The 25,457-nt window shown below is 39.8% G+C and overlaps 1 long non-coding RNA gene across 5 annotated transcripts in view; it reads right to left on the reverse strand.

The window, feature by feature from the left end:
• LOC149524530 (uncharacterized) overlaps nt 1–25,457 on the reverse strand; it is an 84,437-nt gene that overhangs the window by 9,373 nt on the left and 49,607 nt on the right. For all 5 annotated transcript variants that reach the window (XR_016349424.1, XR_016349422.1, XR_016349423.1 and 2 more), the window contains one exon: nt 18,684–18,748. This is a non-coding gene — a long non-coding RNA (uncharacterized LOC149524530). The remainder of the gene's footprint in view (nt 1–18,683; nt 18,749–25,457) is intronic.

The following is a 25,457-nucleotide window of genomic DNA, read 5'->3' on the forward strand; positions in this document are numbered from 1 at the left end:
CAAGTACTCAGTAACCTCATTAGGATTAAGAATGGTAATATGAAGTTTCTTGTCTGCTACCACAATCCTTGTATTGTGCAAAAATCATTCCAGCACTATGGGAAGGAATGTACAAGTATTTAACATTCCCATATTAGTGACTTAGGTCATTCTTATTGTAGATTTCCATAAGTGAGATAAACAACCAATAAAAAAAATTGCAGCTGCATTTTCTCCTGCAGTGTATTTGCATAACAATTTATTAATTCTAATGTGGGTAGGAAATGATGAACAAAAGTAATTAACAGTATATTTGCAAAGATTAATGTATATATAAAAAGTTATTCAAATGTTTAGGACAATTTTTCTTTTTATGTCACTCATCTAAATCCTACAGGAAAAAAAATAAACTTTCATAATGAAGCTCTACAGAAGACAATGTTTTATAGCTGACAGTTTATTTCTTTTTTTATTTTTAGTGTATCTTCCAAAATAATGTTCTGCATTAATGTAGGCTTGTCCAACTTAAGTGATCATTCATTCTGCCTTAATTAATGTTCATATACTCTACAATATCAAATGAACTCCCTACACTGTTGTACAATTCTGTTTTCTAAGAGTATGTCTAGACTACATGCCTCTGGCGACAGAGGCATGTAGACGAGGCTACCTGGCATAGGAAAACGAAGCGGCGGAACAGTGAAAAGAAGCACAGATTATGGAGGCAAAAAAAGTGTATTTGAGTCATATAGTTAATGTATTCTTGTTTATCATGGTCAAGTCATTTAATCTCTCAGTTTGTCCTCCTGAATTGTATTTAAAATAAGTATTGTATGACTTGATCAGTCAATGCTTGTAAACATACCGAGAACACATTTAGAAGGCACTATATAGATTATTTTTATTCGCTTGAAAAGCCCAAAGTCATGGGTTTTTTCCTTGAAACATTTCTTTCATCATGTAGGTTTGAAAGAAAGCATAAGGATTTCACAAAAAACTTGAACACACAACATGTATTTCACTGTTTTGATGACAGAGTATATAAAGGGCTGTGCATTCATGAATGGGATCTGCATTTTTGTGATTCTTAAAAGTAAGTTCTCCCCCACTCCACTGAGATTTATTGGTAGAAAGATGAATTCTCAGTCATTTCCTTCTTAACCTTACAGTATCTATATTGTAACAAGAACACATAGGATTGTCAACACAACGTTGTTTATGCCTGTAAAAAGTGGAGAATATAAAAAGGGACCCAGAGTAACGAAAAACTTTCCCTTATTGTTTTCCCTTTCAGAGTGCTCTCAAGATTGGGTGTTATCTCTTTACTCCCTATAAGCCCTTAAATGGGAATCCCTGGGCTGTGAGTTTATGTTCAGGGTGGTTTATTCCAGTTGAAAGTGTATGAGGGTATGTCTACTCTACCCTGCTAGTTCGAATTAGTGGGGTAGTGTAGACATACCCTTTGTGAATTTTGTTTTAATCCCTCAGCTGACTGTGTTCAAGCCAGGTTACTTTACACCAGAATACTATAAAAATAATTTTCAAATATCTTTTCTACTTGTGCCTATCCTTGTGTAGGGTTAACTAACTACACCTACTTTTTTTTTCCTTTTTGGGCAGTGTTCCCAGAACTGAAGCAGCAAGGAACAACACAAGGTAAAGGATTTAGCTAATAGTATAATGTCTGTAGGTGTCAACTGATGTGAGATAGCTTCAGTAATTTTTTTACCCTGCGGAAGTTCATGCAGGAAACCTGTCTTGTCACTTTCTGTATTCTCCAGATGTTTTTTCTTAATACATGTTTGACTGGCATCTTTGTTATACTAAAAACTAAAATTCTATCTTATTGAATGGGCAAAATGCCACTAACAGATGGCAATGAATATCCTAGATCAGATCTATATACAAGACTTGAAATACTAGCAGGGGCATTTCCCGATAGGAACGTTGAAACCGATGTATTCACCATTTCTGGACTAATTGTTATGGTACTATGCCTTCTTCTATGCTGCAGAAAACATGAACATTGAGCTGCAATGACATGCCAAAACTGGAACCATCTTTCAGCTGAACTCTTTTTAAGATTATGGGGAGGGGGATGAAGAAAATGATTCCAGTCCCTTGGCACAGAATTTCCCCTTTGCTATGACTCCCAAACCATATCCAGAACTGAAAAGGACATTTGTTTTGTTTGTTTATGTTCTGTTTCGCATATGGCTACAAAAATTACAAAAGCATCTGTTCTCACAAGACTAAGCTTTTTTAAGACTGAAATAGCATACAAACAGATCACAAAATGTTAGTACAATAGAATCTATCCCATAATTTTAGCTCAGATTTGTGAATTAATTTTAAGTTTTCAGTACAGGCTAGGAAAAATTGGCAGTCAAGACCTGACTGGCTTTCTAGAATATAGTAAAGCTGTTCAGGCCTAAACAACAGAACACTTCTGGTTATCACCCACTGCCTCCAGCTAAAACCCCTCCAGCGCATCATTGAAAATCTACAACCTATCTTAGAAAAAGGATTCCTCACTCTCAAAGGCCTTGACAGACAGGCTAATCGTCATCTACAGCCAACCCTCCTAACCGGAAACAAATACTCATCAGCAGCCACACAGCACACCACAGAAACACTAACCCAGGAACCAATCCCTACAAACCCCTTTTCCAACTCTGTTCACATATTTATACAAGAGACACCATCACAGGATCTAACCACATAAGCCACACCATCAGGGGCTCACTGACCTGCACATCTACCAATGTAATATATGCCCTCATGTGTCAGCAATGCTCCGAGGCCATGTATATTGACCAAATAGGATAGTCTCTGCACCAAAGGATAAATGGCCACAAATCGTACATCAAGAAAGGTAACATACATAAAGCAATAGAACACTTTGACCTCCCTGGACTCTCACATTTAAAAGTAGCCATCCTTCTAAAAAAAAACAAAAAACAAAAAAAACCACAAAAACACAAAAACGAGAACCCCACACACCTTTAAATCCAGACTACAAAGAGAAACTGCAGAGCCGCAATTCATTTGCAAATGCAACACAAATCAAATTAGGATGGGATAGGGATTCAGAATGGTTCTTACTAAAAAGGCAACTTTCCCTGTTTTGGTATTCACACTTCCACCTCAGCTGCTAGAAATGAGGATCTGCACTGGTGGATCCTGTTGCCAAAATAGGTCCCAGCCTGGAATGGTCATGAGAAACTCCTATATACTTTTTATATATAGTAGAATGCTGGTAAGAGAATATCAGGGAGATCATAATGTTTAAATAGTTGGCATGGCAAAATGTAATATTTAAGTTACCTATCTAGGTATGCAGGCACGTTACAACCTCAGTTTTTTTTAAAAATATTGTGAATTCTAAACACTCATTTCTCCCCTCAGTTTCAGAAAAAAACCCTACATTTTCTTTATTCTGCCTTCATTTTGTTTAAATAAAACTCAGCAAAACGCAGATATTTTCCTCTTTAGAGGCAGAAGTGAATGAATGGTCTGGCAGCCTGTCTCTGGCAGTGGGTAATTCCAAATGAGTACGAAAAAGGTGAAAATTTTTCATCCTAACTATGATCAAGGAAGGTCCCAACATGCAAAGGGACATCAGTATCATTGTGTGAGCACAAAAGTCTGTGCAGGCAGAATTGGGGCCTAAGTATCCCGGCAACAGCCACCAGTCCACCCACCGTGCTGCTGCAGCTCTCACTCCCAGTGCAGCAACCCACCCAACATGTGACCCCGGCCATAGTAGAGCATGCCACTCATCTTTCAGGTCCAGCAGGAAGGTGAGTGCTGCTGCATGGGTCTGAAGGAGGTGGGCAGGTTTAGAATTTTTTGTGCACAGCTGCACAGGTGAGCACCTTAGAGAGAACACTGATCATCCCTGACTGCTCATGTCTTTTACCACCTGTAGTTCAAGAGTAATACCTGTAATCCATTCACACAGCTTTAGTTTTGGACTATTATTAGGCATTTGTGTCCTTTCTCCTTTCAGTAATGCAGTTACATCAAATATGTTCTCAAAAACAAAAGGATTTAGTAGACACCACATTTTTCTGAAATGTTATAGATTTTGAGCATCATTGACAACTGAATAGCTCTGATTTAAGTTGATATTTGAGTCAATATTATAAACATGCTTTGTACTCCAATCTCCAGCAAATGTTTAAATGGAGACCATTTATTTCAATGCACAGGGTATTTGGAGGGGGGGGGAGGGGGAAATCAGTACTCAAATACAGTCTAAAATACAGTCACAAAACAATTCATTGGTTTCAGGGAAGGGTTAACTACATAGTCCAAGTGGAACCAGTCATGCTGCTTTTTTTTTTTTTTTTTTTTTAGTTTTGACTCTTGAGTTTTGGGTGACCATTATAGCCAGATCTTTTCAAAGCTGCCAAGTCTGGTTTGGATAGAAGAGGTTTATTGGAACATCCATGACGACGACGACGACGACGACGACGACAACAACAAAATCTAGTTTACAGTGATGAATTTTAGCTCTTCTGGAAGCATAATTTGCAGAAGATGAAACCAAAACAAATTTTGTTTTTCCTGACAGTGTTTACATTAGCAGTCTTCAAAATACAATTTAATTAACATGAGACTACTTCATCTTTGAACACAGAAGAATTTGAAATGTACATTTACTTTGCTGCACATGAAATTGCACTTGAGAATGAAATCCATGAAATATTTGTATGTTATTGACAATTAAACAAGACAACAAGAGACATTCTAGACAAAAGCTGAAGTTTACCACAGTAAGAGTCTGGTTATCAGCATTTTTATTTTACTGAACGTGATCTTTTAGACCTATTTATATTGGCATTTAATTACATGGTGAAGCTAAAAGTGGTAGTTAGCTTTTGAATAAATTAAGTGAAAGTGAAAGAACCAAGAGCTTTTAAAATATCTTTATTACACTATATTTAACTGTGTTAGGGACAAAAAAAGTGATGTAGGATAAATATAAGTTTGCTTGTGCAAGTATTGGAAGTGACTGAGGCAATGCAGGATGGGAATCAGTTAGGGCCAAAAAGGCAGGATGAGGTGAGAGTGTTAATCCGGAGTGGATCTCTTCATTGCTGATTGTGGGGGAAGAAGAAGAAGCATGCCAATGTTTTGATTACATTTGTGGGAAGAGTGGACAGTTCTGACCTGATTCAGTTATAGTCAGACACTCTCTTGGCTGCAAAATATTTGTCTATATGCTTTAAAGGTTATCTATAGAAATACTTACATAATAGAATCAAAGCTGCTACAGAAAGTGAAACTTGAAAAAGTATCCCATGTACATACAGATTTTCACTGTATTCTGCATAATTTTTTCCATATAAGTGCGCTCTCAGAACTGAGTTATAGACCATAACAAATATCAATTTTGCCCCTCTGTCTTTTGTAGGATAATTTTAAGCTTTTAAAACATATGAATATGATTTCTAACACTTTGCTAAGTTCATCATAATAAAATATGCAAAAGCATCCCCTTCACTTTCTGGCAGCAGTGATGTTCCCTGGTATATAAGTGTGGGGGAGAGGGAGGAGGGAAACAGAGTTCTGCATCAAATCATGTATGCTATCAGTCAGAACTTGAAGGTGATCTACTAAAAGGGGAAAATATTAGGGTTTACCTTTTTTGTTCTTGATAATTTATGCAACCCTTCTGCCAGGCCGAGTAAATAGCAGCAAGGGCCGGGTTCAGTATCTAGGGGTCTCCTTCCAACAGGTAATACAACACCAGCTCGAGCCCCCACCCAGTGACCTGGGAAATCTTATACACACCGCTGGGCGCCTCGAAGAGGCAATTCTTCCCCTCTCGCAAGCACAGAGCCTCGGTATAGCAGCAAATCTTTCATAACATGAGGTAACCGACCTCAGCAGTAAATTGGGAAAACACCACAACTCGGATTCATAGACCAAACATGAGCAAAGGCCCACCCCCCAGCCACGAATCACCCAAAGTCCTCAAAAGTCTCTGCCCTGGGTCAGTGCAGCCCCAGGGTTCAAAAGTTCACCCAGCAGGGTTTTACCATCCCAACCTGGAGTGGGGTGGGGGTTGATACACCTTACATGATCTGTCGATGGCTCCACCTCTCCATAGGGTTCTGCTGCCACCACCAACGCGAATCACTCTGCCACAATCCACCTGCTGTCCCGTGAGCCGCCTCAGCCATCCCAGGAACTGCCCTGCTCCACCAGCCGTCTCAGTCCATGCCCCTGGCCACCAACTGGTTGCTCCTGCACCTGCTCCACTGGCTGCCTGCTGCCGCTCCTACCGGCTGCCTGCAAGTCATCCCTGTCAGCTGCTCTGCTGGCTGGCTCCACCCGCTGGTCATCCCTGCAAACCGCTCTGCTGGCCGCCTATGCTTTCTGGTCGTTCCCGTAAACCGCTCTGCTGGCCGTCTGCACTTGGCAGTTGCCCCCGCAAACTGTTCTGCTAGTAGCTCAGCAGTATAGTGTCAGGCTCCCCACAGCAATAGTGATTTCAGCTCATGATAGATTTCAGCTCTTCAGCAATATAGCACCAGGCTCCCCTCAGCACACACAGATTTCAGCTCTTCAGCATATAGTAGAGGAGCCTCAGTGCTAGTGCACCATCAGCCCATGGTGAAATCAGCTCAGCAGCTTGCAACTAGACTCCTAATGGAATCCGAATTAACTCTGATATTCCACAGTGGAGAGAGGAGGGGGTGCAATTGGTGTTTATTAATACAGCCAGCACTGTCACAAACATCCCAGTTACATAAGATAGGGAATGTACATTCATATTTCCATACCTATACTTACTGCATTCTTTCTAGGTCAATGTTAGGTGTTAGCACATCATCTTTCTCATTACCTTCATCTTCTCCATCATCACCATGGGGCCATCATTCTGGCCATTCCAAGGACTATATCTTCTTTTCCCTATTGCCCGTAGGGCACCACTTTTATAATATATGGCACTGACATGTTTGATGCATATTCAGTAGGGGATGTTTCTAATGTCTTTTTCCTATAGGTCAATGTATCACTGCTCAACTTCTTATCATATCTGTCAATTTGTTACCATGGGCATTTGTGGCCATCTATCACATCCTATGTCCTGATTACTCAGCTCAGGACCAATTATTATGGGACTTTTTATTTAATGATACATGTGCTGAATCTGAGGGTAATTTCCCTACTATCCTATGTGGGTGAAAGATCCCAGACATAAGTTCCCCTTTTCAGGAAAGTTCTAAATAAACTATGTGTCTGGTGAGACCTGTGTCTCAACCACAGAAATCTGCTAACCTTCACTTCTGCTGATCACTATACTGTGAGTGTTGCAACTGCTTTTGCGGAAAAACTTGCAACTTGCAACTGTGCACATCTGAGTTCCCAACCACAGAAAGAGGGTGCAGCCTCTTTTGAAAGAGGAATGTATTCTAGGCACATGCTAAGTGAATACGGAGCCTGATTCAGGGACAAAAAACCTGTCAACCCTAAAGGTGGTAATTAGAAATTAACACATAATCTTAGATAGAGCAATACCATTCCCATGCCCACTTTTTTGTTTTTTATACAGTAAACCAGGATGGGCAATTAGTGGTCAAAGGGTTTCATTCTCCGCTGGTCGGATCAACCCTCCCTCCCTACACACACTGGAAACATGGGGCTATTGTTGTTTTTTCTAGGCCACCCTTGGGATTTCTGGTAAGTAAGGTACTTGAGTTTTAAAAGGTAGTGAGGTACAAGAAAGTGTCCCAAAATATTTTCAATTATTCACAAGTATTTTTTCTGTAACATCTTACATATACAAGATACACAATGATCTGATGTTGTAGTAGTCTTCCCTTATCACACTTAATAAATGAATTCCCGAATAATCTTATATTTGTGCTGATCCCCAGTATTTTACTTCTTAGTGATTCCTTGTCAGTTGTCCATATCAGTGATGAAGCAAGTGAAATCTGTGATCTTCCATAAATGAAAAAAAGTAAAACACAACAGGCTTAGCTCTGAAAAAATTATGAAAATAGGCTCCTTTCTTCCTGAACTGACAAATTACATGAATAGCTGCAAAGCTCACATCTAATCTCATTAGAAAAACTGACACCAAAATAGACTGAATTGGTTTAATTTGCTTGCTGCATGTGCATATTCTCAGACACCTCCTGTTCTGTTGCATAATTTGTTAGGACATTTCTTTATTTACAACCTGAAAGATTTGTTGAAGATTGTATTTTTATTAACCTCACTGACAGCAAATTTAAACAATATCTCTAAATAATTAGAGTGCAACACAGAACACTACATCTTAAGGAATACACAGTATCAATGAGTCCTTTTGAAAAAAAAATCTCGGTTTAGCACTCATTGTTAATGGCCACACATGCTTAGCATCAGCACTCCCAACTCCTGGACTTTGAACCAAATATGTACTTAGTAGACATTTATTTTTTTAAAGAAGTGCACTTAAACCAATTGCACTCTGAGCTTTGAAAATTCCATTCCTCATTCATGCTGAACATGTCCAGATATTGAACACGTATCATCATGATCACCATTTCCATATTAAGATCACACCATCTCTTTTACATACTCATTCATGGACCAGTTTTGTACCACACTAAACACCACACTAGCTGTCCTATAAGGATTTTTTTGTATAAGATAACAATAATGCTACTTCATCAGGAATGGCATCTGTTGACAATCGTGCTCAGTCATTACAGTAAAGGTGTGTTTAATATATCTTGAAAAAATGATTTCAGTGGGATTAATTCCATCATTCAGTTCTATGCAACTTGAATATGTGTTGCAGAGCAAACCTCATATTTCCATTCCTATTTAGCTGCTTTAACTTCTCTAACCTTCAAATTAACATCAAAGTTGGGTTCTTTCTATTAGTAGGTAGCTCATGAGCATACTGTATCACATAGTTTTGTAAAAGTTTGTGTTCAGCTCATAATTGTCAGTATTTCTACTTAAAAACAACTATATTTGATTATAATATTTTTACTCATTCATGCTTCTACAGAAAATTGCTCAATGTTCCTTTTAATACCCAGCTGAAAAGGAGGAAACCATATTTAAACCTCTCAGTTTGTTTGAAGACACAAATATTCTGAATTCTGTATCCTTCCCAGAAGATTTATTAAAATGCACTAACTTAAAAGTCCCAAGGGAATCTAAGCGGCAAGATATTTTATCTATACCTAGTATTTATACAAGTATATTCCATATTACCTTCTATAAAACTTTCCACTTCCAGCTCTCATCTCATATGTCAGCTTAAATCCTGTCTTCCAGATAATATATATGCAATTGCCTATAAAACAGACGACTAGGGAGGAGTACAAATGTATTGCTCGAGAATGCAGGGGAGTTATCAGGAAGGCAAAAGTGCAATTAGAATTGCAGCTAGCAAGGAATGTGAAGGGTAACAAGAGAGGTTTCTACAGGCATGTTAGCAATAAGAGGGTGATCAGAGAGGGTGTGGGGTCCTTACTGGATGAGAGAGGTAACCTAGTGACAGACGATGGGGGAAAAGCTGAAGTACTCAATGCTTTCTTTGCCTGTCTTCACAGACAAGGTCAGTTCCCAGAAAAAATACACTACGCAACACAGTATGGGAAGGAGATGTACAGCCCTTGGTGGGAAAAAGAACAAGTTAGGAACTATTTAGAAAAGCTAAACATACACAGATCCATGGGCCCTGATTTAATGCATCTGAGGGTACTGAGGGAACTGGCAAATGTCATTGTGGAGCCTCTGGCCATTATCTTTGAAAAATCGTGGTGATCAGGAGAGATCCTGGATGACTGGGAAAAAGGCAAATGTAGTGCCCATCTTTAAAAAGTGAAGAAGGACAATCCAGGGAACTACAGACCAGTCAGCTTTACCTCAGTCCCTGGAAAAATCATGGAGGAGATCCTCAAGGAATCCATTTTGAAGCACTTGGAAGAGGGGAAGTGATCAGGAATAGTCAACATGGATTCACACATGGCAAGTCATGCCTGATGAATCTGATTAGATTCTGTGAGGAGGTAACTGGCTCTGTGGATAGGGGAAACTCCATGCATGTGTTATACTTTGACTTTAGCAAAGCTTTTGATACCGTCTCCCATAATACTATTGCCAGCAAGTTAAGGGAATATGGATTGGATAAATGAACTGTGAGATGGATAGAAAGCTGGCTAGACTGTCGGGCCCAATGGGTAGTGATCAACGGCTCAATATCAGGTTGGCCGTCGGTTTCTAGCCGAGTGCCCCAAGGATCTGTTCTAGGACTGGTTTTGTTCAACATCTTTATTAAGGACCTGGATGAGGGGATGGATTGCACTCTCAGCAAGTTTGCAGATGACACTAAGCTAGGGGGAGAGGTAGATACACTGGATGGCAGGGATAAGGTCTGGAGTGACCTGGACAGATTAGAGGATTGGGCCAAAAGAAATCTGATGAGGTTCAACAAGGACAAGTGTAGAGTCCTGCACTTGGGACGGAAGTATCCCAAGCATTGTTACAGGCTGAGGACCGACTGGCTAAGCAGCAGTTTGGCAGAAAAGGATTTGGGGATTACAGTGGATGAGAATCTGGATACAAGTCAACAGTGTGCCCTTGTAGCCAAGAAGGCTAATGGCATATTAGGGTACATTAGGAGGAGTATTGCCAGCAGATCCAGAGAAGTGATTATTCCCCTTTATTTGGTTCTGGTGAGGTCACATTGTCAGCCGACGGTCAGGGCAGTGAGTCCCTTATGACCGGCTGAAGTTCTTTTAAATTGTGCTTGGTTCTGTTACAGCAACTGAAGGAGTCAGGTTAAAGCTTAAACAGTTACTATTTTATTGTTACAGGGTAAACTTAGTTGTTAAATGCTACTGCTGTGTTACAGATAACACAGCCACTACAAAGGACAGGACAGAAATTACACTAAGAAGTCACTTACAGGTACCATGAAACCTTTTTGGTTCTCTGAGCTCTTATTAAATGCATGCAAAATAGACACATAGCAGGTATATATTCTCACCCCTGCGTTCCAGACTTGGCGTGGCCAGCGTCTTTCTCTCAATCCCTCGGGAAGAAGTAGGGCGAGGTTGGGCGTCCCACAGACCTCGGGAGACAATCAATACCTGCCAGCAGGTATAGATGATTGGAGCTCAAATGGGGTGGGCGGCTGAACCTCTTTTTATACCCCTTGGGTCATGTAGGCTTCTTCCTGGTTTCAAGTGGCCAATTAGGAAAAATGGCTTTGAATGCCAAGTTTCTCACGAAGGGTGCAAAGCATAATTTACACCTGGGAAAATGCAGACAATGGGCACCTCTGGTATGTGATGGGCGAAGATTCCTCTCCTGGGACAGTGCAGGCGTGTCAATTACTGGTACTAGCCATCAGGGCGACGGGAGGCCCCGGGTCGTCAGCTAGCCCATTTACTGTCTGGTTTCTGTTTATGGTAGAGTCAGGGACAGGCAGCAAACCTGTGTTCCCAGGGCATCAAAGGCTGACTGCCTTTCTCTTGCTCTCTGGGGGGGGAAAAACAAGATGGGGCTCGTGGAAAAACAAGATGGGGTTTGTGTCTGGCTACACACATCTGGAGTATTGTGTCCCGTTCTGGGGCCCCCACTATAGAAAACATATAGATGGATTGGAGAGGGTCCAGCGGAGGGCAATCAAAATGATTAGGGGGCTGGAGCACATGACTTATACAGAGAGACTGAGGGATTTGAGTTTGTTTAGTCTGCAGAAAAGAAGAATGAGGGGGATTTGATAGCAGCCTTCAACTTCCTCAAGAGAGATTCCAAAGAGAATGGAGAAATGCTGTTCACAGTAGTGATGGAAGGCAGAATAAGGAGCAATGGTCTCAAGTTACAGTGGGGGAGGTCTAGATTGAATATTAGGAAAAAAACTGTTTCACTAGGAGGGTGGTGAAGCACTGGAATGAGTTACCTAGGGAGGTGGTGGAATCTCCATCCCTAGAGGTTTTTAAGTCTCGGCTTGACAAAGCCCTGGCTGGGTTGCTTTAGTTGGGATTGGTCCTGCCTTGAGCAGGGGGCTGGACTTGATGACCTCCTGAGGTCTCTTCCAGCTCTATGATTCTATGAATTTTGAGTACTGGAATTTACAGTGAGCCTTCTTGAATAAGTCATTCCAATATGTGTGTAGGTTATGAAATCACAAAGTGTGCTAACCCCACATGTTCTCAAAAAGGATTCTATTATTCTCTCAGTTTAAGCCAGTAACAAATAAAATTATTTGTCTCAAATCTGAACACTAAATATGACAATGTCGCCCACAATAGCCGCTCAGTATTGTTGATGGGGGCTCATGATCAATGAGGATCAGGATATCATCCAGTTAACACAATGAGTAAATGAAATTAGTTTCTAGAGGCACATCTCCATGGCACCTTTACCTCAAAATAGCTTATTTCTAATTTTGTCTACATGGTGCTAAATTTTGAAATAAAGTGTTATTCAATAAGTCCCTTAGATCTCATGGAATGAGTGTTGCAAGGATCCTAGAATAACATGCCCAATATTTTGAAATAGACTTCAAAATAGCGGGTGCATTAAAGCTGTTGCTCTCCTCACAATTAATTTTAAAAGATTTAATTACAATGTAGAGGAACAGTTTATTAAAACTATTTCTATTGCAATGGGTCCAAAGTCTCCTTTAAATCTGTTCCTTTTCTAAAAGTGGAGTTGTATATTTTCCACTACAACAAGGACCATAAAAAAAATAGAGTGCATGCATACTTGTGGATTTCTCCTTGTAACACACAAGCAGCCATGTATATATTTGCAAAGTAATTGTTGTATCCAACTGACAAATTTTGGACAGCCAGCTAGGAAGACTACAAGACTATAGAACTCTACAAGCAAAAATATTTAATGCAATGAAACTTGAACACATGAACTTCAATTGTGAGGGAATACTTCTCTAGTGATGGAAAGGAAGTCAAGTAACTTTCTTCACTACCCATGTCAATTACCCCATAGTCCTTTTTATTGCACAATTATATTCTTGCAATTGTAATACAATAAATGATTGACAGGCAAGTTCAAATATTGGGCCATTTACTTGCTGCATGTTTAATGACTTATTTTGCTCATATGTGGGAGCAGTTGCTCACTAAGGAAATGCCAAATCTAAAACAGATATCAAGTACATAAAACACCTTCCCTGCAAAATGTGAGTGAATCTCTCCCTAAAAATCTTCTTTAATTTTGGATAAATTAACTGTCAGGTTAAATTCTGATCTAATTTACATCAACATAAATCCAGAGAATCTCTGGCCCTATACCATGTAACATCAGAAATTGGTAGCTCACTCATCCAATGATTCAACATCCAAATACTTTTTATTTATTTTCAGATCATGGTAGGACATAATTTACGTACTTTGCAATGGTTACAAAAAGATTAGCTATAATTTTTTTCTGACCTTCTTGAACATGGAGGGATTCGTCTTCAGCAGAAAAACAAGATCTGAATCGTATTGTATGAAAACAAAATCTTTTGACAATAGGGCTATAAGACTGAGGATGACTCCACCAGAGCAGGATGCCTTTAAAAAGCGGTTTCAAAGTCAAGAGGAAGACAAACCAAACACCTGCCACATTTTTCCCCTAGGTCATTTGTGACATGTTTGTTTTGAGCCTGTCAGCTGAGAGTTCCTGAATTCAAGCCTACTTCCTCCATTTTCAAACTGTCTCTTGCATGTTCTCTCAAACTTCTGTTCTGTATATATGCACATATTCTCTTTTCTTCCAGTTCACATGCCTCCCACTACCCCAGAGCTATGGCACAAGCCTAAAGCAGCACTTTCCTGTCCTTGATACCATTCCCTTTCCCACTGATGTGCTGTGGAAACACTTCACTCCTGCTATTTCACTGTGTCAAGTTTACCTCCTTTCATCTACTTATTTCTACTGTAGCGGGTTCACTCACTTTTTTTTCTTTTTGCCCAGCTCTTGCCTCCAGGGTGGCCGGATGGGAGAAGTAGCTGGCTGCTCAGATGCCCCGTTTGGGGGTGGTGGTGTGTTCAGGGCACTGCCCTCCAGCAGCGACAACTCCTTGGTTGCTCCGCACTCCCCTTCCGGGGGATAGTCCATGTTGTTGTAGTCCGCTTCTCTTCCAGGATCCTCCAGACACTCGGGAACCCCCAGTTCTTCTCCATGGGAACTCCTAACTCCCCTTGCACCATCCTGGCCTCAGGCACCCTGCCAGCCCCTTAACACCCCCTCCAGGCATGCCGCAGGATCTCTAGGCCCCTACTCCCTAGCCACAGGTGCACCTCTGCCTGCCCAGTTGCCTCCTGGACTTATGGGGTGAGGATTCCCTGCTTCGGGAATTCCCTCCCCCCAACTACTGCAGCAGCCTCCTTGCTAGCTGTGGCCACCTCCTATGCCACCTAGCCCTTTACGGCTGCCTCCATTGGTCATCCCAGCCCTTCATGACTGCCTCCTATGCAGCACTAGGCCTCAGGCCATGTAGCCTGGGTTCCTCCTGCCCCAGCCTCCCCAGTACTGCCCCCTCCATGGAGCCTCCTTCTTCCCTAGCCATCAGGTCTTAACTGCTCTTTTCTCCAGAGCAGCAGGCAAGTCTCTGACTCTCCTCCCAGGAGCTGTTCTTATAGCCTCTCCTAATTGCCCACAGCTGGGCTCTCCTCCCTCCAGCATCTTGGCCCCCTTAAAGGGCCAGGGCAGGGCAACAACCTGCCACACTACCTTTGTTGAGTCCTAACATAAGTAGCTGAATTTGGTCATACTCCTTTTCAAGGAAAGAGCAACTGAGAAGTCTAGAAGTTTTTTTAAAGTCTGTTTTCCCACAGAATGGGTTTTGGACTTGCTATGACATTGGAATAATAAAAAGCTTTATACATCATATTTTATGTCAAAGAAAAAAGTTGGTGTCTGGATGCATGAAAAATAAGGTGATAAAAAAATTCAGAAACCATAACATTCTAATCAGCCTGTCATTGTCAGAAGTAGCTCAATTTTCATTTTGTTTGCTCCTAATCAGTAGTCTGAACAGAGCTGCAGAAAGGAAGATGAAAGCAGAAATATTTAAGAAGTGGGTGAATTTTGGTCTGTAAATCCTTGAATGCATCCAGAGTTCATGCTTCCAAAATGTATAGGCAGAACTGACTGTTCTGAAGTGATTGTTCCACCTTTTGTTATTGTTATACACATTTTAATTTTGTGCTGGCTCTGAAAAGTATATATTAAATGACAGTGATTTTCCCCAGTATTGTTAAGGGTAATTAGTATATGCCGATGCCAAGCCCTGGTATAATTGAACTCAACACCTACTGAAGGCGTTCAGAAAGAAATATGAGCTTACAATGTAGCCAAAAAGTAGATAACTTAACCCAACTTAACCCAAGAATTCAGAGAGCACAGAGAGATACATATTGTTATTTTTCTTCCCTTTAATGGTTGTATCTCAAAATTCATGTGCCCAAATATGTTTTTTTAAGTTAACTATAGTGGCTAATTTGTCCAACAAGAAGAAATTAAAACCAAAAAGTTAACTGGGTTAGCTAGCTAAGTGGGTACCTAATTACAAAACCACTTTTAACACCATTATATTCTCAAAGGTGACTCCAGCTGCATCTACCGCTAATGTTCTAGTCTCTCTGAACAGTCACACAATGCTCCAAATCTTAAAGGTGTAACAGTTACCACAAAGCTTAAGCTTTAAAACACTCAACAATAAACTTTGAGGTTTCACCCAAGAAAAAGAAAATTGTTCAACAAAAGAAGTCTCTCTCCCCTTTTCTGTACAATTTGTTCCCCTAACATTTTCCTTTTCACCTCCGAACTTTCCAAATCAGGTTATGGGTCAAAGAATAATAAAAGAGTAGGGTAGAAGGATGACAATGATCGGTGGTTTCTCGATCTCAACATATTTGGGGCAGTTGTCTCCCCTGAGGTAATCATGATTTACCAAACATGGCCATTAGCAAACAGAAGCAAGCAAATACTCGGAACAAATAGCTATAAATGCATATGTAAATAATAGATTTGTCTGAGTCCTGCTCACTTTCCACAAACTTTTAAGCAACTGAGATTTACTAGCACAAATGTTAAAGTTGTATACATGAGTATTTGTGGCAACTGAATATAAAGTTTGCACTATTCTGTGGTGAAAGCAAAACAGTACTATAATATGTGATATTGCAGAATCAAAACTAGCACTACTTTGAAATCCAAGTAGTGAAAGCCACTGAATAAATTATATTTGAAATATGTTCAGTAAATTTAAGTAATGTAGAATGTCATGGAAATCAATTTGTGTGATCACATCACATGTCCAGGAATGACAAATTCATCATATTGTTTGTCAGTTATTCACCCTTCTCTAATCAAGTTTGTTCTGACTCAGTTTCAAAAGGCAATACCATGAAGAAGACTGATGAATTCAAACAAGCGAGTGTGACATGCAGACTATATGATCAAAACAAAAAAATGTTTGGCAGAGTTATTTCATGCTAGAGATTAAATAAAAAAAGTTCCTGAAATTCTTGTAGAAGTGAGAATTGGTGCTGTATTACAGGTACCATATGAAAAACTATGCATGACCACTTCTGTGCTTGATATTTATACTGAAGTTTTGACAGAAGCTGTCAGTTGAACTATGATGTATAATCATGTGAACACTGAAACATTAGGTGATTGGGAATAAAGCTTGTCTCTCTCCCTCCACCTACCCATACAACATTCATGAAGCCAAACCAAAACGATGATTTCTAATAAACGTATTTGGGTCAATTTCATGAAGTATTTTGGGCTGTGATTCATAATTTTTGAACTCTGAGATGTCTATATCTTCTTTTTAGAAAATCCATTCTTGGGGAACATGGTGAAGTGATTTCAGTGCATTTTAATCTACTGCTCCTTTATAAAGCAAGATCAAGAGCAAACCATCCATTTTGATTAACTACTAACACTTAAGTCATTTAAAATCTTGGTCACACTCATTCTATTACACTGCATATATTGTATATAAAGTCAGATTTGTGAAAATTCAGAAGGTTACCAAAAATCATTATTTTAATGGAAAATCCCTAAAGTGTCATTTTTCTAATGAATTTCATGGTCTTGACAAAAAAAAGCTTAATATTTCTCCTTCACCTCTTTAACACAGCTTCTGCCGCTGTGTGCGCTGACTGCCAGTGATGATCAGGGGAAACCATGAAAATTGGCTTAACATTAATGACAGTAGATTGATAGAACTCTATTTTCCCCCATAAACCTATTTTTAGCAAGATATTAATACTAAATGAAACATAAGGGTTAATAGTTTTGCTAAGTCAGATCAAACCAGTAATCAATATATGGAAAAACAAATATTTAAAGGTTCCAAAATTTAAAATTTTAATGCCTTTTGCTTTACATACACTGCTCCTTAAAAATATTAAAAAGGTGTTAACATCTTAAAACACTGGGAGAAAACAAAGAAAAGGCAACTTTAGTGTGTGACAGAGCTTTGCAATGAGTACCAATCTGTAGACCAAGTCACAAGGGTGATTAACAAAAAACAAAACAAAACAAAACCAACTCTTTTTCTAGTGGCATTTTTCCATTAATACCCAAGATCTTTAAAATAATCTCAATTTTTCCCTTTTCTACTATATACAGTATATTAGACAGATTTTGCAGGTCTATCTTTCTGTCCATGCATTTATAAGTCTGTTTGTACAAGAATTCCTCCTAAATGGTAAGCTCTGGGATCACCAAATTTGGTATGCAGCTTCCTCTTATAACTTAATGAAAGGCAAGGGTTCGGTTTTGCCAGGACAATGGTATGTGCCTGGAATACAATGGTCTATCTCTAAATATAAAAAATGGTTTTCCCTACCATGCAATAGAATGACATCATCAGGCTCTCTGGACACGAAAGAGAAAGCAACCAGAGAGAAGGGGGGTTGTTGAGAATAGCGAGGAGAGGGCACAGTCCCCTAGTTGCCCATAAAATGAGCAGGGATGAGTCTGTTAACATGCAGAGTTATACTGTAGAATGATCACATGGGAGACAGGCACACCGGTAAGAGAATGGCTGACTAGGGAAGCCGCTGCCCACACAGCACAGCCCCTGCCCCCTCAGCCAACCTCAGGAAGCTGCCTCCACCATAACCAGCCATCATGTGGAGCTGCCACGTCATGTGGAGCTCCCCACGGCCCCAGTCCTACTCTGAGCCCCGTCATACACCGAGACTCCTGGTCTGAGACCTGCACCACCCCCACATTTCTACACTGCCCATCCCTGACTCCTGCACCCTCACCCTCCTGCCCTGAGCTCTTCCCTCAGGACCTGAGCAACACGAGTCAACATGCTAGTTTTAAAATAAAAAACACTTCTTGGTAGGGAAGAAGAGAGTTACAATCAAATTGCTGCAAAGGCCGCAGTGGTAGTCCCTTCCAAGCCATGCCCAACCATGAATCATTGGAGACTTTTCAGATCTGAATTCTAAAATGTAAAATCCAGTGCAATAGTTGGGACTCCTGTATGCTACAGAAAGCCATGGCTCCATCATTTATATAATTTTAATTAGTATTTCTGCTGCAAGCATTCTTACTTTATTTTTTAGTTTCTGAGATAGCTGGAAAGTTGAACAAAAGCTTTCAACGGATAGTAATAGTCAACTAAGCAATGAAGGTAAAATGAAGCTGCCTTGAAAAAAAGGAGTCAGGGGTTTGCATAAAGAACTTACCTATAACTCTCCAATGTGCTTTTTCTGGGCCAGTCATTTTTCTTTCTTTGCTGCTGCGTTTTCCCCTGAAGAGATAAATTAAGAACAAATTGATCAGCTGTTGTTCCTTTTGTCCTGACAGACATTTGTTGCTTCAAGCTTTTTGGTCAGTAGAATAAAATGCTGTACTTTTTATTGATTTTGTGATTATGCCAGATTAACTGAAATTGAGGAATGATAGGCAGTAGGACAAAGATGTGTAAAAATTGTTTAGTTTTGCTCTAGAAAAGTCGTTCCACATCACCACACTCCTAGGAATCATAACTTAAGAAAGCAGACTATTCGGAACATGTTTTTCAGGTATCATTTATTCCTGCCAAAAGCAATTTATAATCCGACCAACAGTGGTATTTCCAAATTACAACCTCTCATACTATGAATTCCTACTATTGTATAATCCAACATCAGCCAAAGCTTTTTCCCCAGTGGGTGATTTATGCAGCTGCAAGATTTCCTCATCTTCCCACTATGGTTTAGGCTTTCAGAGAACACTTCCAGACAGGAAAGGGTCATTAAGTCTCCATGCCAATTCAAATATTGGCTTGCTCGGTGAGACTGTTAACATTGTTAGCACCAATGTTGTTAAGTGGGTACTCAAAAATATAGGCTGAGACTGCCCACATGAAACATGTTAGTAACAAAGTGACATTCAAATGACAATGATTTCAGTTAATACTGACATGATGAGAGTTCAAACCAATATACTTGAGAAGTAAAACATTTTAATCCTTCAACTCAGGACCCATCCACTATCTAAATTCCAATACAGGTTAAAAATGGGGCATTTATAAAAGAGTACAATATCACTGTAGCCAAGTTGACCCCAGAGTATGAGACACAAAGTGATTTTTTTCCTGGACCAATTTTCATTCTCTTTCCAAAAAAGGTTACTCAAATAAAAGATACTCTCTCACCCAACTTGCCTCTCACATTTAAAAGTATGATGTCCCTAGCACAGTACAAAAAGAATCTCTCATCTGCTATGACTTTTCATGAGCCAGGTCCTTAACTCATTCCAGTGGGGCCAAGAGCCACCGCATGTCTGGGGCAAAATGTGGGGGATCTGCATTCGCCAGAAGGGGCAGGGGCCTTGGGTAGTCAGCCCTTAGAGTAGTACTGGGCCCCCCCTTCCAGCCTTCAAAGCAGCATGGAATGCCCCTCACAGTGCAACGTTCCAGCAGCATTTCCAAGGGACCCAAAGCGCCAGCTGTCACTATAGCAGCAGTGGCAGTGACCAGGAGCTCCAGACCCCTTTGAAATACCAAGCCCTGAGGCAATTGCCCTCTTTGCCCCTATCCCCATTGGTGGGCCTAACTCATTCCAAATGATCTCTGAAGTAAATAAGAATTTGCCTTGGCTAATGGTTGAGGGAGATCCTCAAGAGTTGACCCTATATATGAAAAGGAAAAATATCCTGAGAATATAATGAGAGGTAAAAATAAATTATTTAACCTACAGAGTATAGTTTATTATATTGACAGGCTTTGCTGGTGATATTTGACTACGTGCTTGCAACATTCCCAATAGAAGCATGTGATAAGGCAGAGATAGCTGCAATGGAAGAAGAGTAAAGTCAGCTGAGAGAGGTTCAATCTAACTAAATCCCAGTTAGACAGTGTCAGATTATGTTACTGATTGTTATATAGAGTTTAATTTAAGTAAACTGGGATTTTTTTTAAACTTTGTTTCTTTGGTTATCTTTATTTTTCAAGTTTTTCATCGTGGAAATCTATTTCTGAAGATCTTGGTTTCAGGCTGAAGCCAGTTTAATGTAATTTCAGACTTTCAAGCCTTACTTTTTACAAGCTATTTCAGAGCATTGGGAGGCAGGGGGAGAACCACACACCATTGTGCTTATTTTTCTTGTGCTGTTTTCCATCATGTACTATGGAGATTTAGGAAATTGCAGCACTAAAGAGACCGATTGTAAACATGCTCCATTTCTGCTACTGTGTCTTAGCGCTGTGCATGCTTGGTGAATTACTTTCACGGATGCAGAGTAGACTTGGTTGGTTCTAACTCTGGATTGTATCCAACACATTTCAGGTAAAAAAAAATATATAAACTTTTAGTTATTCTAATTCATCTACTTTGCAAAGTGATTGTAAATAATGTTAGATGTGAAAAATTATTCCAGAGCTTTGAAATGCAACAGGATACACAAATTTAAGAAACTGACTGCATAGTTACTTTTCTCTTATTTGTAATAGAAATGAAATACATGCTGAACAGAGAAAAAAAAGATCTGTTTTAACCAGTATAATTCATTGTTCTTCTGGGTGATAAATTAATGCCATCTCCTGTTTGTTGTATCCAATTTACAAAGCAAGACTTAAAGTAGACTTTAAACTGGTTAGGCAGGTACTGCCTTCCTATATATTTACTGAAGTGACTAGCACATTTTCAGATGCGGTAATTCTGTAATTGCCTTTGTAATAATTTAAAATGCATTCCAATGAAGTTATAATATTGTTATCAAAGGATTAATCATCTAAACCCAGAATTGATTTTATAGTTATCACATACAAGGTGGTCCTTCTGGGATGCATGACTGATTTAAAAAACACAAAAACACCACAACTTAATGATACTTTTCAGTTCTAACACACTGTCCATCTTCACCTTCTCATCTACTTTTTTGCAAACTCACAATCCCTTAAAATTCCCCCCAACCTACTCTGTCTTTCCCACCCATATGATCCTATTTCTTTTATCAAAGAAATCTTCTCTTTTGCCTTCTGATTTATAGCATGAAAGATAAGTTGAAAGGGGAATGTGGAACAGCACTTTTCCTCATGCAGAAGCCAGTATCCTCTGGATAACCAAGAACCTTTCCTGAGCACCACCTACCTTGCCAGGAAGAGAGGCACATTAAACCAGCTCCATTTACTACCAGAATCTCTCATGCTCATTTCCTTCTCTTGACCCTTTGAACTGGAAAATACTGTCCATCACAATGTGATTCCCATACACCCCAAGTCAGAGTGATTGCATAAGCGATTTAATATTTTATATTCACATTTATGCAAACATTGATTCTAATTTCTGGCCACATAAGGTTGACCAGTGTGAGACAGATATTACAATAAATGTTTTAAGTTATGAAAACAAAATAGTTTATTTTCAACATCATCTTGCAATATCTGAATACAAAAACTAAACAGTTCAAACTATAGCACAGATGAAGGAATATATGGTCATTTCTGGTGGTGGTCCTCACTGATACCTGGTATTAATTGCAAAATTAATCAATCTTTTTCTGGAATCAGTATCTATTTGAAAAGCATTGTTTCTTCTTTAAAAATCGTGTGCAAAAAACTTCAGTATTTGTGAATAAGAGACTGCCTTAGTTAAACTCTCCTTTTAGGTTTTTAAAATAAAACTGAATATCTTCCACTATTTCATGTAACAAAAAAAATTAAACTGGTGCAGTTTATTTGAATGAATACATTTAAATTAAATTAATTTCAGTTTTATTTTGCATCTGTCCTGGAGAATAAGTATATCTGCTTCACCTAACCTTTATGCACCAGTACAGCACAGCAGTTCACTCAATCACACTATGGTAGCATTGATTGCATGTCTCATTATATTGACAACTCCGCCAGCTTTATTTACATGGAGAAATGTTCCTGCTGTGGAACACATGGGACACAAGTAAAAACTAAATAAAAAACACAGGGTTATTGTCAGTGAATTTCTGAAAAATATAGGATTGGAGAATGTTTTTTCTTTGTACAGGTTGGACCTCCTGGGTCTAGCACTCTCAGGACCTGAGGAGGGATTTTGCTAGTCAGTCATATCTGACTCCCCTGCTACCAGCCCTGATCAGCTGCCAACCATCTGGCCACCCCACTACCCCATTCCCTTCCCTGCTAAGCCAGGAAGCCCAGCTCCTTGTGCATTAGGCTCCTGGCCACACCTAGCACCCGGCTGTGGCGTGCTAAGCTCCTGACCTCACTGAACAGCTCCGCTGCAGTGCACTGGGCTACTGGACATAATGGAATAGCCTCATTATGCTTGGTCAACATTCTGTCGAATGGAAAAAACTTATGACTGAGGAGTGATAAATAGAACTTGACCAATCATTTGGATTTTCACTGAATTATTTACACCCTCCCCCCACTTTATATTATTAAATTATATATTTCCAGACTTACGTCATGAATATGTTTCAGGCTGAAAGACCTTTGGGACTTCCTTGTAGCTGTCTGAAATAGCTATTTGGTGTTAACAATCTCCCTACCCCTAACCCCAATGGTATTTAGCAAATGGGGTGGCTACTTATATTCAGAACTTTTGTCTCCAGTGTCAGAGGATAAAATTGTGACCCCACTGAAATCAATTGGCATTTCACTGCTGACTTCAAGAGGACCAAGACTTCATCCCAAAAGGTCCCCCTCACTACCCCCACCACGTAAGCCTGAGCAGAAGCCCAATCTTGTGAAATGCTGAACATATTTAACTCTAACTGACATTAAAAGAAGAGGAATGGACCACATGAGGTTACGTCCTTGGTGTAAAGGTCCCAAAGAGCATTAGGGATCAGTTAATCAGCTGACTTGAGACAGATTTTAATTCTGGAGTTAGAATCTGTTCGGGTCCATTTTACCCAATTCTACTTAGCAGCAAAAATAGAAAATCTATGACTATTCACAAAAACCCTTGAAGAATCACCTTATTTAAATATCTACTGGAGAGAAGTGAAGATGAAAAAAGAATCGTAAGTAAGGCCAAGACCATATCCCACATCCACAGCTTGTGTCTGCACAAAAGCAGCATCATTCTATGCAAGAGCATGGATCATTACTGGTTCAGCTGTGCAATCAGTACTTTACATTTGAAGATGAAATATTGTATATTCCTTCTGAATGCCTTGCCTTACTTGATAGAAATGTAGCCGTGTTAGTCTGGTGTAGCGGAAACAAAATACAGGACTATGTAGCACTTTAAAGAGTAACAAGATAGTTTATTAGATGATGAGCTTTCGTGGACCAGACCCACTTCCTCAGATCAAACAGTGGAAGAAAATAGTCACAACCATATACACCAAAGGATATAATTTAAAAAAAATGAACACACATGAAAAGGACAAATCACATTTCAGAACAGAAGGGGGATGCGGGGGGGGGGGGGGGAAGGAAGGTAAATGTCTGAGAGTTAATGATATTAGAGTTGGGGAAGGGTAGATGTCTGAGAGTTAATGGTATTAGAGGTGATAATTGGGGAAGCTATCTTTGTAATGGGTAAGGTAGTTGGGGTCTTTGTTCAGCCCCCCCCCCCCACGGAGAGTGTTGAATTTTAGCATGAACGCCAGTTCAGAGGATTCCCTTTCAAGTGCAGATTTGAAAGTCTTCTGAAGTAGGATGCATGTGATTAGGTCATTGAGACAGTGTCCTTTCTGGTTGAAATGGCAAGAAACTGTTTTTTCTTTATGATCCTGTCTGTCTGTTTTGTGGGCATTGATTCTTTGGCGAACTGTCTGAGACGTTTGTCCAATGTACATAGCAGATGGACACTTTCGGCACATGATAGCATAGATTATATTTCTGGATGCACAGGAATATGTATTCTTGATCTTATAACTCACTTGTTTAGGCCCAATAATGGTGTCAGCAGAGTGAATATGTGGACAAAGCTAGCAACGGGGTTTGTTGCAAGGGAAAGTACCAGGGTTGGTATTAGTGTGGTATGTCCTGTGGTTGTTGGTAAGAATCATCTTGAGGTTAGGTGGTTGTCTATAGACTATGGGTCTGTCTCCCAGAGCTTCTTGAAGTTTAGTGTCCTGTTCCAGTATAGGCTGTAATTTATTGATAATGTGTTGGACAGGTTTAAGTTGGGAGCTGTAGGTGATGACAAGTGGTGTTCCATTGTTGGTTTTCTTGGGTCTGTCTTGTAGTAGATGGTTTCTAGGTATTCGTTTGGCTCTTTCAATTTGCTTTTTTATTTCTCCGGGTGGGTAGTTGAGGTTTATAAATGCTTGGTAGCGATCCTGAAGTTTCTGGTCTCTGTCAGTGGGATTAGAGCAGATGCAGTTGTATCGAAGGGCTTGGCTATAGCTGACGGATCGTATGGTGTGTGCTGGATGGGAGCTGGAAGCATGTAGGTAACTGTATGAGTCAGTGGGTTTTCTGTAGAGGGTGGTGTCTAATTTTCCATTGTTGATTTGTACTGTGGTGTCCAGGACACTGTATCAATGACCTAATCACATGCATCCTACTTCAGAAGACTTTCAAATCTGCACTTGAAAGGGAATCCTCTGAACTGCCATTCATGCTAAAATTTGATACTCTCCGCGGGGGGCTGAACAAAGACCAACTACCTTACCCATTACAAAGATAGCTTCCCCAATTATCACCTCTAATACCATTAACTCACAGACATATACCTTCCTTCCTCCCCCCTCCCCCGCATCCTCCCTCTGTTCTGAAATGTGATTTGTCCTTTTCATATGTGTTCATTTTTTTTAATTGTATCCTTTGGTTGTGACAATTTTCTTCCACTATTTGATCTGAGGAAGTGGGTCTGGCCTACGAAAGCTCATCATCTAATAAACCATCTTGTTACTCTTTAAAGTGCTACATAGTCCTGTATCTTGCCTTACTTGGCTACATTTAATATATAGATTCAGGGCCTATTTTCTTTCAGATTGCTGAAAATAACTTTGGAAATTTATTTAGTGTGTCTCATGAGTTATGCTCGAGGGAATTGAGACTTTTGCACTCACAATTAGAA

This window comes from Pelodiscus sinensis, chromosome 4, assembly GCF_052426305.1.
Source record: "Pelodiscus sinensis isolate ZL-2025 chromosome 4, ASM5242630v1, whole genome shotgun sequence".
NCBI lineage: Eukaryota > Metazoa > Chordata > Testudines > Trionychidae > Pelodiscus > Pelodiscus sinensis.